This window comes from Triticum aestivum, chromosome 6D (assembly GCF_018294505.1).
Source record: "Triticum aestivum cultivar Chinese Spring chromosome 6D, IWGSC CS RefSeq v2.1, whole genome shotgun sequence".
Classification (NCBI taxonomy): domain Eukaryota; kingdom Viridiplantae; phylum Streptophyta; class Magnoliopsida; order Poales; family Poaceae; genus Triticum; species Triticum aestivum.
In genome coordinates, this window is record NC_057811.1 from 300,369,453 (window position 1) to 300,380,932 (window position 11,480).

An 11,480-nucleotide genomic window follows, 5' to 3' on the forward strand; every position below is an offset into this window, starting at 1 on the left:
TTGTTGGACTTGATATGTGTGTCCGGAAAACCCTCTGCGTAGACATAGCCCACTTTATCACCGCATTCTTCAATTTTTTCTTTGTATCAAACATAGCCCCTATCTGTACTTAGTTCAGATTATACTGCCATGGAGTCTCATGGCCATCGTTGACCATAAGGCCGGTGGATATGTCCTGCTCCCATGCAGAAGGAATCGGTACCTCCACTTCATCCTCAGAATTTTCAGAATCCAGTTCCTCCACCAATCCATCCTCGTCCTCTTCCTCCATCACCCTCTGCATTTCATCCCCTTCCTCATCCCCATCAGCAAAACCAGAACCAGCTAATATTATCGACTGGCTACTCTGCCCAGTATTAGGACCACAAACAGTGTGTGGCACGTAGTCCGACTCTTTCTCAGGTTGGCTAGCATCCACATCTTGTGGTTGTGACCCGGATAAAACAATCTCATTAGCCACTTCACTGCCTTGGCCGGGTTCATACCCCCTGTGGAGTTGTACGGTATTCTCCTCCTTCGGCACAGGTTGCACAAGTGCATAGGGTGGATTCTTCGGTCTCGGCAGTGTCTTAACAGGGACAACCAATGCTGGCTCCTATCTATCGGCATCAACTCCCACTTGACATTTTTACAAGATTTGGTCCACAATGCATGAATACTGACGGAACATACTTCAGGATCCAGCCCGAAACTAGTTGTCAACCAATACTTCAACTGTCTAATGTCCAGTCTGTCCGGGTCTGCTAGTGTCATGACGCCATTTTTAAACTCGCTAAGATCAACCCCCAACTCATTATATCGAACATTACCAGCGCCGTAGTAAACATTCAGATTTACTGATTCAGACATTTTCACCTATCAGACATTGTCATCTTCTCATTAATCACAACGAACACTAATATTACCTGTTACACTAACTATGCACTAAAATGCCTCCACAAATATATCAACACTACATTTTGCAATATGACTTATCTAAACTAATTAAAATATACAATTTAGAGAAAATTTGTGACGGCATGGTTATACCTTTGAAGCGTGTGTCCCTAGCTTCTTGCTCCTCTCTTTCACTCAGCGGCACCGGCCACCTCGCGGAGTACTTGCACCACCAGACAACGGCAGCGCCGCCCCCTCGACGACCGAAGGCTCAACTCCGGTCACCCCCCAAGCCGCACCTCCTCCTCCACAGCTGCTGCTCCTCCTCACCACCACCTCCTTCCCAACCGCACCTCCTCCACCCCACCATGGCTCCTCCCTCCCAAACGCAGGAAAAATTATCCCATACCAAAAAAATACACCATAGGCCGTTGGAGAATGCTATGATCTATCTATTCTGTGTCTTGGATGTGAAAATGGGTGCAAACTGGAGGAGATCGGCGCAGGCTTGTGAGGTTACAGAGAAGAACGAGAGAGAGAGAGAGAGAGAGAGAGAGAGAGAGAGAGAGGAGGAAACATAGTGCGAGCAGTCCAGAGGAAGGAGACGGCCGCGCGAGCCTTATCCCGACCTCTTCGGTCAACTCCTGGCCGAAAAGCTCTTCGGCCGCTCCCTGGCCGAAAAGAGCCCACTTCGGTCGCGCGTGGGCCGAAGCTATGATTTTCGACCGGCCCACCACCGACGCCACCTCTTCGGCCCAGGCGAGCCCTTCTTCGGTCAACACCTGGACGAAAAGTCCTTTTCGGCCAAACCTGGGCCGAAAACACCCTCTTAGGCTAACGCGAGGCCGACGGGGTCATAGTTTTGATTTTTTTTGTGTTAAGTGCTATAGTTTGCGAATTTGCTGTACAAAAAAGTAATAGTTTTGAAAAAATATCTATAAATTTACTCCTGATCATGGCCAACACTAATTAGCATGGCCCTATGGGCCAATGTTGCAAAATCTAAGTATGATCCATGAGAACATGCACACAAATTTAACTACTTGGCATAAAAGAGCATAAGTTCATCATCTAAGAACAGTAGAATAAAGAGGTACACAATCATAGAAGAGATTATGTGTGCAGATATGATGATATATAAGCCTATTCAATTATTCCATTTGATGTGATGATATGAGGTGCACATTGAACCTCTCGTTCTTTTCTCATAGCAAATAACACCAGGATCATAGCAGTAAGCCAATTATAAAGTGGCAAGAAGATGATTATCCAGTAGTTTTTTCTGCGGTTGATTTGAGATAAAAAAAATAGAGGCGATACTTGCTGCACTTCTGCATCCGTAACTTCTCGACACTGTTCATGTCTTGATTCATTTAGGCTAGCTATCTTCTTGCTGCTTGAGAATTTGATAGCAAACTCTGCAATGCACCCAAAAAAGATTAGACTTGATAGGAAATCTCTATTGTCTTATAGTCGAAGAATAGGCTTGCATCAACAAAAATACAAAAAAATTAAAATTTGACAGTGTTAGGAACATGCAGTGATATACTGAGCCATAAACTCTTGCAATGATACACTGAACCATAAAATGCACACAAACCAGATGGGACTTGAAGAGAAGTCAGCAGTATTACATGCATTAGAAAGCAAGTAAACTGTTGATTGGAAAACAGAGTTTGCCTAACAGACTGCACCACAAAAATGTTTTAATAACATGAGAATGCATACCGAACGGAACTTTTCTAGTCTATGTTTTATTGAGAGCAGTACACATAAACAGTGGAACTTGCTACGATAGACCAAATTATTTTAATCGAGTGAAGAAAAGAACAGAATGATTTCTATTGGTAGAAGAATATATACCTCTGGCCTCTCTGTATCCTTCCATATATTCATCCGATTAACACACGCAAATCCTAGAAAAAAGAACAAATAGAAAGGAGGCCAACCACTGATGCTCTAAGCTCCGAAGAGCATAGCCATGTAGCACTTGATCTATGCCTTCAGCACAAATAAAGAGAAAATTACAGAGTAAAGAGTTCTTCTGTGATAGTTGAGAAACGGACCAGGGAAACTAATTTAGCTGCCCACCAAGAAGTAGAAAAATCCAGTGAAGTGATACCCTTGATGCTGCAATCTTCCGCATTTATTTGGAGAACCTGCTTCCCTTACAATACTACAGAAAATAATATCCATTCATTTTGGTTATTTGCTACTGAAACAAAAACTGATGGCTAGAAACAGAACTGATGGCTAGAAACAGGAGTCATGTCTATAGAGAACTGAGATAGGTGTAGTGCCATTACCTATTAAAGGAAGGAAATAACAATGAACCATGCCTGTCAATCAGTCTATAGCTAGAAGGCCAAGCGCCCCATCGACTATCTGCACAAGCACACCCCAACCTACATTGGAGTAATGGAGCTCATATTAGCTTCCCTCGCAACAAATAGTTGATATTTATGAGCTAATATGCATAAAAGGCCCACTTAATATATCTGTAAGAAGTTGGATTCAGGTCTCGTTTTGGTGCTCAATCATAATTATGCCCCTGTACTGCGTATTATATATGTGCAAAAAGTTGGAAGGCACATAATATAAAAATTCAGGCCTCGTTTTGGTTCTCAGTCATGGGAGAATTGTTCAGCATATTTCAGTTTTGGAATATGATGCCTATGTAAGATAGCAAATTCTACACACCTCAAGGAAGGAGCATGCAGTCCTCTTAATTCCCAAACAAAAAAGGACCAACAGAATAAATAAATAAAATCAAAAGAGGGAAGCTCAGAGACAAACCTCAACTGGCTGCACGAAACAATGGCATATCGGTCAAAAGGAGATCTACGTCACCATTGAGAGCGAGAGAGGTAACTACACAGTTGGAGATAATCCACGATCAGTTTATTGACATATCCAGCACCATCAAGCAAGGGCAACACCAAGCCACTACAAATAAGAGCAGTGGGATAAGACATAATACATGAAGAGAGGGGAAGAATGAAAGGCAGGGAGGACAAAAACACCTACTTGCACCACGAACGCCAAATCTGGCTACTGCCATCGGTGGTGCAACATCTAGTGTGCCACCTAAATCCACATGAAGATGAAGGAGGCTAGCAGGGAATCCGCAGCGCCAGCTCCATGGCTGGACTGAGCCGAGCAGCCTCCTGGCTGGTATCCGCTCCTTCCCTCTTTCTCTGATGCGCCCAGTTGAGCTCATCCCTCCTCCCGCTGCTTCCTCACGAGCCGAGGCGGATGAGCACCTAGGGAGGCGGTGGATCACATCCGTCGCTTCATCAGCCCCTATACTGCTTCCTCCTGCCGGCGGACTCCCCACGGCTTTCCGCCCCCGCTCCGTCCCGACCGCCACCATGGCGCCTAAGGAGGGATGGACGTGCTGGCTGTCTTGATGAAGCAGGAGGAGTGAGAGGGACGACGACCATCGAGATCGGGGAGGAGGGTGGAGGGAGGGGTCGGGGCGCAACAGCCGTGGGAAAGGGGGCTAGGGTTTGTTGCTTCGTACCATTGCGGCTGACGAGGGAGAGAGATCGAGGAGGCAGGGAGGGATGGGCGTGTGGGCGAGGGGTCACGAGACTCACAACCTGCCCCACGACGCGCACGCGGCGCATCAGGAGAGGGCGCTCGCGCACCCGAAAACGGCCAACCCAGCCAATCGCAGGCGAGGCCGAGCCCACAGGTCATTGGCCATCTGAAATTACTGCAAGGTCAAAACCAGCCGTGAGGATCCAACGTATCAGATCATACAGAAGACCGTTTTGACCATCATCCGACGGCTGAGAAGACAGGAAATCGAGGGAGCCTCCTGAAGCCAAGTTGGCTAGCAACCTTATATGTTAAAATGTTTCCTAGTTCATGATAAACCATAGTTCATGTTAATTTTTCTTTTGATATGCTTATGCTTATGTTTATGCATTTTTTTAAGAGGCCACCTCTTGCGAACGATATCGGCATTAAGTATACCATGCTTGACACTAAGTTCGACAAGGGTCACCTCTTGCGAAAAGATTTGGTTTAAGAATGGAGTGGTAATTACCATTCTTAAACCAAATCTTTTTGAATTGATGAAAACAAGTTGCTAATTATTATGTTTATGCTAATTATGCTTTGGTTCTTCATTTTCACATATGCTCCCGCCACTGCGGATGAGGGCTCACAAGACGACCGTTAAGATGGAGTACGATGAGCGGTACACACCGTTCTACAAGAGAGCCCGACTATTGGGTTTCGTCCTGCAGTTCAAGCGTAAGCCGCCGACTCTCGTCCACCCAACTCTCACGGCTTTGATCGATCGGTGGCGACCAGAGACGCACAACTTTCATCTTCCATGTGGGGAGATGACCGTGACCCTTGACACGTCCATTTTGCATCATGTTTACGTACTGTTACTTATATTGTTTTTATGCATAATAATGCTTTTTGGAGTAATTCCAATGCCTTTTATCTCATAATATGCAAGGTTCACACAAAGAGGGAGAATTCCGGCAGCTGGAAATCTAGACATGAAAAAGCTACGCCAGGCTACCTATTCTGCACAACTCCAAATGGGCTGAAACTTCACGAGGAATTTTTATAGAATATATAAGAAATACTGGAGCAAATAACTACCGGAGGGGGGCCACCTGGTGAGCACAAGACACGAGGGCGCGTCCTGTTGGAAATATGCCCTAGAGGCAATAACAAAATGGTTATTATTATATTTCCTTGTTCATGATAATTGTCTATTATTCATGCTATAACTGTGTTATCCGGAAATCGTAATACATGTGTGAATACATAGACCACAACGTGTCCCTAGTAGGCCTCTAGTTGACTAGCTCGTTGATCAACAGATAGTCATGGTTTCCTGACTATGGACATTGGATGTCATTGATAACGGGATCACATCATTAGGAGAATGATGTGATGGACAAGACCCAATCCTAAGCATAGCACAAAGATCGTGTAGTTCGTTTGCTAGAGCTTTTTCAATGTCAAGTATCATTTCCTTAGACCATGAGATCGTGCAACTCCCGGATGCCGTAGGAGTGCTTTGGGTGTGCCAAACGTCACAACGTAACTGGGTGACTATAAAGGTGCACTACGGGTATCTCCGAAAGTGTCTGTTGGGTTGGCACGGATCGAGACTAGGATTTGTCACTCCGTATGACGGAGAGGTATCTCTGGGCCCACTCGGTAATGCATCATTATAATGAGCTCAATGTGACTAAGGAGTTAGCCACGGGATCATGCATTACGGTACGAGTAAAGTGACTTGCCGGTAACGAGATTGAACAAGGTATTGGGATACCGACGATCGAATCTCGGGCAAGTAACGTACCGATTGACAAAGGGAATTGTATACGGGATTGATTGAATCCTCGACATCGTGGTTCATCCGATGAGATCATCGTGGAACATGTGGGAGCCAACATGGGTATCCAGATCCCGCTGTTGGTTATTGACCGGAGAGGCGTCTCGGTCATGTCTGCATGTCTCCCGAACCCGTAGGGTCTACACACTTAAGGTTCGGTGACGCTAGGGTTGTAGAGATATTAGTATGCGGAAACCCGAAAGTTGTTCGGAGTCCCGGATGAGATCCCGGACGTCACGAGGAGTTCCGGAATGGTCCGGAGGTGAAGAATTATATATAGGAAGTCCAGTTTCGGCCATCGGGAAAGTTTCGGGGGTTATCGGTATTGTACCGGGACCACCGGAAGGGTCCCGGGGGTCCACCAGGTGGGGCCACCTATCCCGGAGGGCCCCATGGGCTGAAGTGGGAGGGTAACCAGCCCCTAGTGGTCTGGTGCGCCCCCATGGGCCTCCCCCTGCGCCTAGGGTTGGAAACCCTGGGGGTGGGGGGCGCCCCACCTGACTTGGGGGGGGGGAGTTTCCCCCCCTTGGCCGCCGCCCCCCCCCCCCATAGATGGGATCCCAGGGCCGGCGCCCCCCCAGGGGGCCTATATAAAGGGGGGAGGGAGGGCTGCTGTACCCTAGCCCCTGGCGCCTCCCTCTCCCTCCCGTGACACCTCTCTCTCTCGCTTGCGCTTGGCGAAGCCCTGCCGGGATCCCCGTTACTTCCACCACCACGCCGTCGTGCTGCTGGATCTCCATCAACCTCTCCTTCCCCCTTGCTGGATCAAGAAGGAGGAGACGTCGCTGCTCCGTACGTGTGTTGAACGCGGAGGTGTCGTCCGTTCGGCGCTCGGTCATCGGTGATTTGGATCACGACGAGTACGACTCCATCAACCCCGTTCATTTGAACGCTTCCGCTCGCGATCTACAAGGGTATGTAGATGCACTCCTTTCCCCTCGTTGCTAGTAAACTCCATAGATGGATCTTGGTGATGCGTAGAAAATTTTAAAATTCTGCAACGATCCCCAACACGTCCTGGTGGGTTGTGCTCAGCCCAGCCCACCTCTGGTGCCCATCTTCTGGTATATAAGTCATTTTGACCTAGAAAAAATAAGGAGAGGACTTTCAGGGCGAAGCGCCGCCATCCCGAGGCGGAACTTGGGCAGGAGCACTTTTGCCCTCCAGCGGAGCGATTCCGTCGGGGGAACTTCCTTCCCGGAGGGGGAAATCATCATCATCATCATCACCAACAACTCTCCCATCTTGGGGAGGGCAATCTCCATCAAAATCTTCAATAGTACCATCTCCTCTCAAACCCTAGTTCACCTCTTGTGTTCAATCTTTGTACCGGAACTATAGATTGTTACTTGTGGGTGACTAGTAGTGTTGATTACATCTTGTATGTGACGCCCGGATAATTAAGCTACAGTAAAGCCCTGTTAATGGTGTCATGTCATCACATTACAGTTGCTAATCCTCACTTGATCCAAATCACTGTTCAAAATTCAAATTCAAATTTAAAGTCAAAATTTCAAAATTTTCAAACATGGAAACTAAAATGTTCAAAGTGTGGAAAATGATCCCTGGATATTTGTCATGTTGAAACCACGTTTTTTATAAAGTTTTTAAATGCTCTTAGATGAATAAAATAGGGGTTAAACAATTATTAAATACTTTTAAATAATAAACAAATGTAAAACTATTTCATTTAGTTGCCAAATTATTTGTCGCAGTAATCATATTACTAATACTAATTTAGGGGCTAGTTGTATATTTTACAAAAACTAAAATGATAAGTGAAGGAAATATGCCCTAGAGGCAATAATAAGTTGTTATTTATATTTTCTTATATCATGATAAATGTTTATTATTCATGCTAGAATCGTATTAATCGGAAACTTAATACATGTGTGAATACATAGACAAAGAGAGTGTCACTAGTATGCCTCTACTTGACTAGCTCGTTAATCAAAGATGGTTAAGTTTCCTAACCATAGACATGAGTTGTCATTTGATTAACGGGATCACATCATTAGAGAATGATGTGATTGACTTGACCCATCCGTTAGCTTAGCACGATGATCGTTTAGTTTGTTGCTATTGCTTTCTTCATAACTTATACATGTTTCTATGACTATGAGATTATGCAACTCCCGAATACCGGAGGAACACTTAGTGTGCTATCAAACATCACAACGTAACTGGGTGACTATAAAGATGCTCTACAGGTGTCTCCGATGGTGTTTGTTGAGTTGGCATTAATCGAGATTAGGATTTGTCACTCCGTGTATCGGAGAGGTATCTCTGGGCCCTCTCGGTAATGCACATCACTATAAGCCTTGCAAGCAATGTGACTAATAAGTTAGTTACGTGATGTTGCATTACGGAACGAGTAAAGAGACTTGCTGGTAACGAGATTGAACTAGGTATTGAGATACCGACGATCGAATCTCGGGCAAGTAACATACCGATGACAAAGGGAACAACATATGTTGTTATGCGGTTTGACCGATAAAGATCTTCGTAGAATATGTAGGAACAAATATGAGCATGCAATTTCCGCTATTTGTTATTGACCGGAGATGAGTCTCGGTCATGTCTACATAGTTCTCGAACCCGTAGGGTCCACACGCTTAACGTTCGATGACGATCGGTATTATGAGTTTATGTGTTTTGATGTACTGAAGGTTGTTTGGAGCCCCGGATATGATCACGGACATGACGAGGAGTCTCGAAATGGTCAAGACATAAAGATCGATATATTGGAAGGCTATGTTTGGACATCGGAATGGTTCCGGGTGAGTTCGGGCATTTACCGGAGTACCGGGGGTTACCGGACCCCCCAGGGAGTGTATGGGCCTTATTGGCAGAGAGGAGGAGGCGGCCAAGGTGAGGGCGCGCCCCCACAAACCCAATCCGAATTGGGTGGGGGGCCGACCCCCCTTTCCTTCTCCCTCTCTCCTCCTTCCTTCCTCTCCTACTCCAACTAGGGAAGGGGGAATCCTACTCCCACTGGGAGTAGGACTCCCCCCCTTGGGGCGCGCCATGAGAGAGCCACCCCCCCTCCTCCACTCCTTTATATACGGGGGAGGGGGCACCCCATAGACACACAAGTTGATTATTTAGCCGTGTGCGGTGCCCCCCTCCACAGATTTCCACCTCGGTCATATCGTTGCAGTGCTTAGGCGAAGCCCTGCGCCGGTAGCTTCATCATCACCATCACCACGCCGTCGTGCTGACGAAACTCTCCCTCGACCTCAGCTGGATCTAGAGTTCGTGGGACATCACTGAGCTGAACGTGTGCAGATCGCGGAGGTGCCGTACCTTCGGTGCTAGGATTGGTCGGATCGTGAAGACGTACGACTACATCAACCGCGTTGTCATAACACTTCCGCTTACGGTCTACGAGGGTACGTGGACAACACTCTCCCCTCTCGTTGCTATGCATCACCTAGATGGGTCTTGCGTGTGCGTAGGATTTTTTTTGAAATTACTGCGTTCCCCAACAGTGGCATCCGAGCCAGGTCTATGCGTAGATGTTATATGCACGAGTAGAACACAAAGGAGTTGTGGGCGTGGGTATATACATATTGCTTGCCCTGACTAGTTTATTCTTGATTCGGCGGTATTGTTGGATGAAGCGGCTCAGACTGACATTATGCGTACGCTTACGCGAGACTGGTTCTACCGACGTGCTTCGCACACAGGTGGCTAGTGGGTGTCTGTTTCTCCAACTTTAGTTGAATCGGTTTCAATGAACAGGGTTCTTTCTGAACATCAAAAAGCAATCACTATACTACGTTGTGGTTTTGATGCATAGGTAAGAACGGTTCTTGCTAGCAGCCCGTAGCAGCCACATAAAACTTGCAACAACAAAGTAGAGGATATCTAACTTGTTTTTGCAGGGCATGTTGTGATGTGATATGGTGAAGACATGATGATAAATTTTATTGTATGAGATGATCATGTTTTGTAACACAGTTATCGGCAACTGGCAGGAGCCATATGGTTGTCGCTTTATTGTATGAAATGCAATCGCCGTGTAATTGCTTTACTTTATCACTAAGCGGTACCGATAGTCGTAGCAGCAATAGTTGGCGAGACGACAATGATGCTTCGATGGAGATCAAGGTGTCAAGTCGGTGACGATGGTGATCATGACGGTGCTTTGGAGATGGAGATCAAAGGCACAAGATGATGATGGCCATATCATATCACTTATATTTGATTGCATGTGATGTTTATCCTTTAAGCATCTTATTTTGCTTAGTTCGGCGGTAGCATTATAAGATGATCTCTCACTAAATTTCAAGGTATAAGTGTCCTCCTTGAGTATGCACCATCGCTACAGTTCATCGTGCCGAGACACCGCGTGATGATCGGGTGTGATAAGCTCTATGTTCACATACAACGGGTGTAAGCCAGTTTTGCACATGCAGAATACTCGGGTTAAACTTGACGAGCCTAGCATATACAGATATGGCCTCGGAACACTGAGACCGAAAGGTCGAGCGTGAATCATATAGTAGATATGATCAACATAGTGATGTTCACCATTGAAAACTACTCCATCTCACGTGATGATCGGACATGGTTTAGTTGATATGGATCACGTGATCACTTAGATGATTAGAGGGATGTCTATCTAAGTGGGAGTTCTTAAGTAATATGATTAATTAAACTTTAATTTATCATGAACTTAGTACCTGATAGTATTTTTTTGCATGTCTATGTTGTTGTAGATAAATGGCCCGTAGTTCCGTTGAATTTTAATGCGTTCCTAGAGAAAGCTAAGTTGAAAGATGATGGTAGCAATTACACGGACTGGGTCCGTAACTTGAGGATTATCCTCATTGCCACAGGCGGAGGACATGGTAGGGCGAGGTGGGGCGCTCGCCCTACCTTGATTTTTCGGAAATTTTTACTAGGTATACGTATATACATCGATCGATTCATCTGATTGCTAATAATAACCGTCAAACGTTTTGTTGGGCTGTGATATAACACGGACACCTTATTGGGCCGGCCCTAACCAACCTCACCATCCCACAGGCTGACAGGCGCACGTACAGCCTCGCTCAATCGATCGATCCAGCCGTCCAAGCCTCCACGCCCTGGCTCGATCTAGTCATCCACGAGAGAAAAGACAACCCTAGCGGCGCGCCTGGGCGGCAGCAAGCAGCAGCGAGGCCGCGAGCGCAAGGGGATCGACGGCCAGCAGCACCGAGCACGGGGGGCGGCGCCGCGGCGG

At 46.4% G+C, this 11,480-nt stretch overlaps 1 long non-coding RNA gene across 2 annotated transcripts; it reads right to left on the reverse strand.

Moving 5' to 3' along the window:
- Positions 1-1,982: 1,982 nt before the first annotated feature.
- On the reverse strand, positions 1,983-4,470 carry LOC123144768 (uncharacterized). Of its 2 annotated transcripts, none has more exons than XR_006471924.1 (5): positions 3,904-4,470; positions 3,673-3,747; positions 3,183-3,281; positions 2,740-3,052; positions 1,983-2,294 (listed from the first exon to the last, which is right to left on the reverse strand). It is a non-coding gene; the product is annotated as an uncharacterized lncRNA (long non-coding RNA). The 2 variants fall into 2 exon arrangements; XR_006471923.1 differs by having other exon boundaries at positions 3,673-3,822.
- Between the last annotated feature and the right edge of the window lie 7,010 nt (positions 4,471-11,480).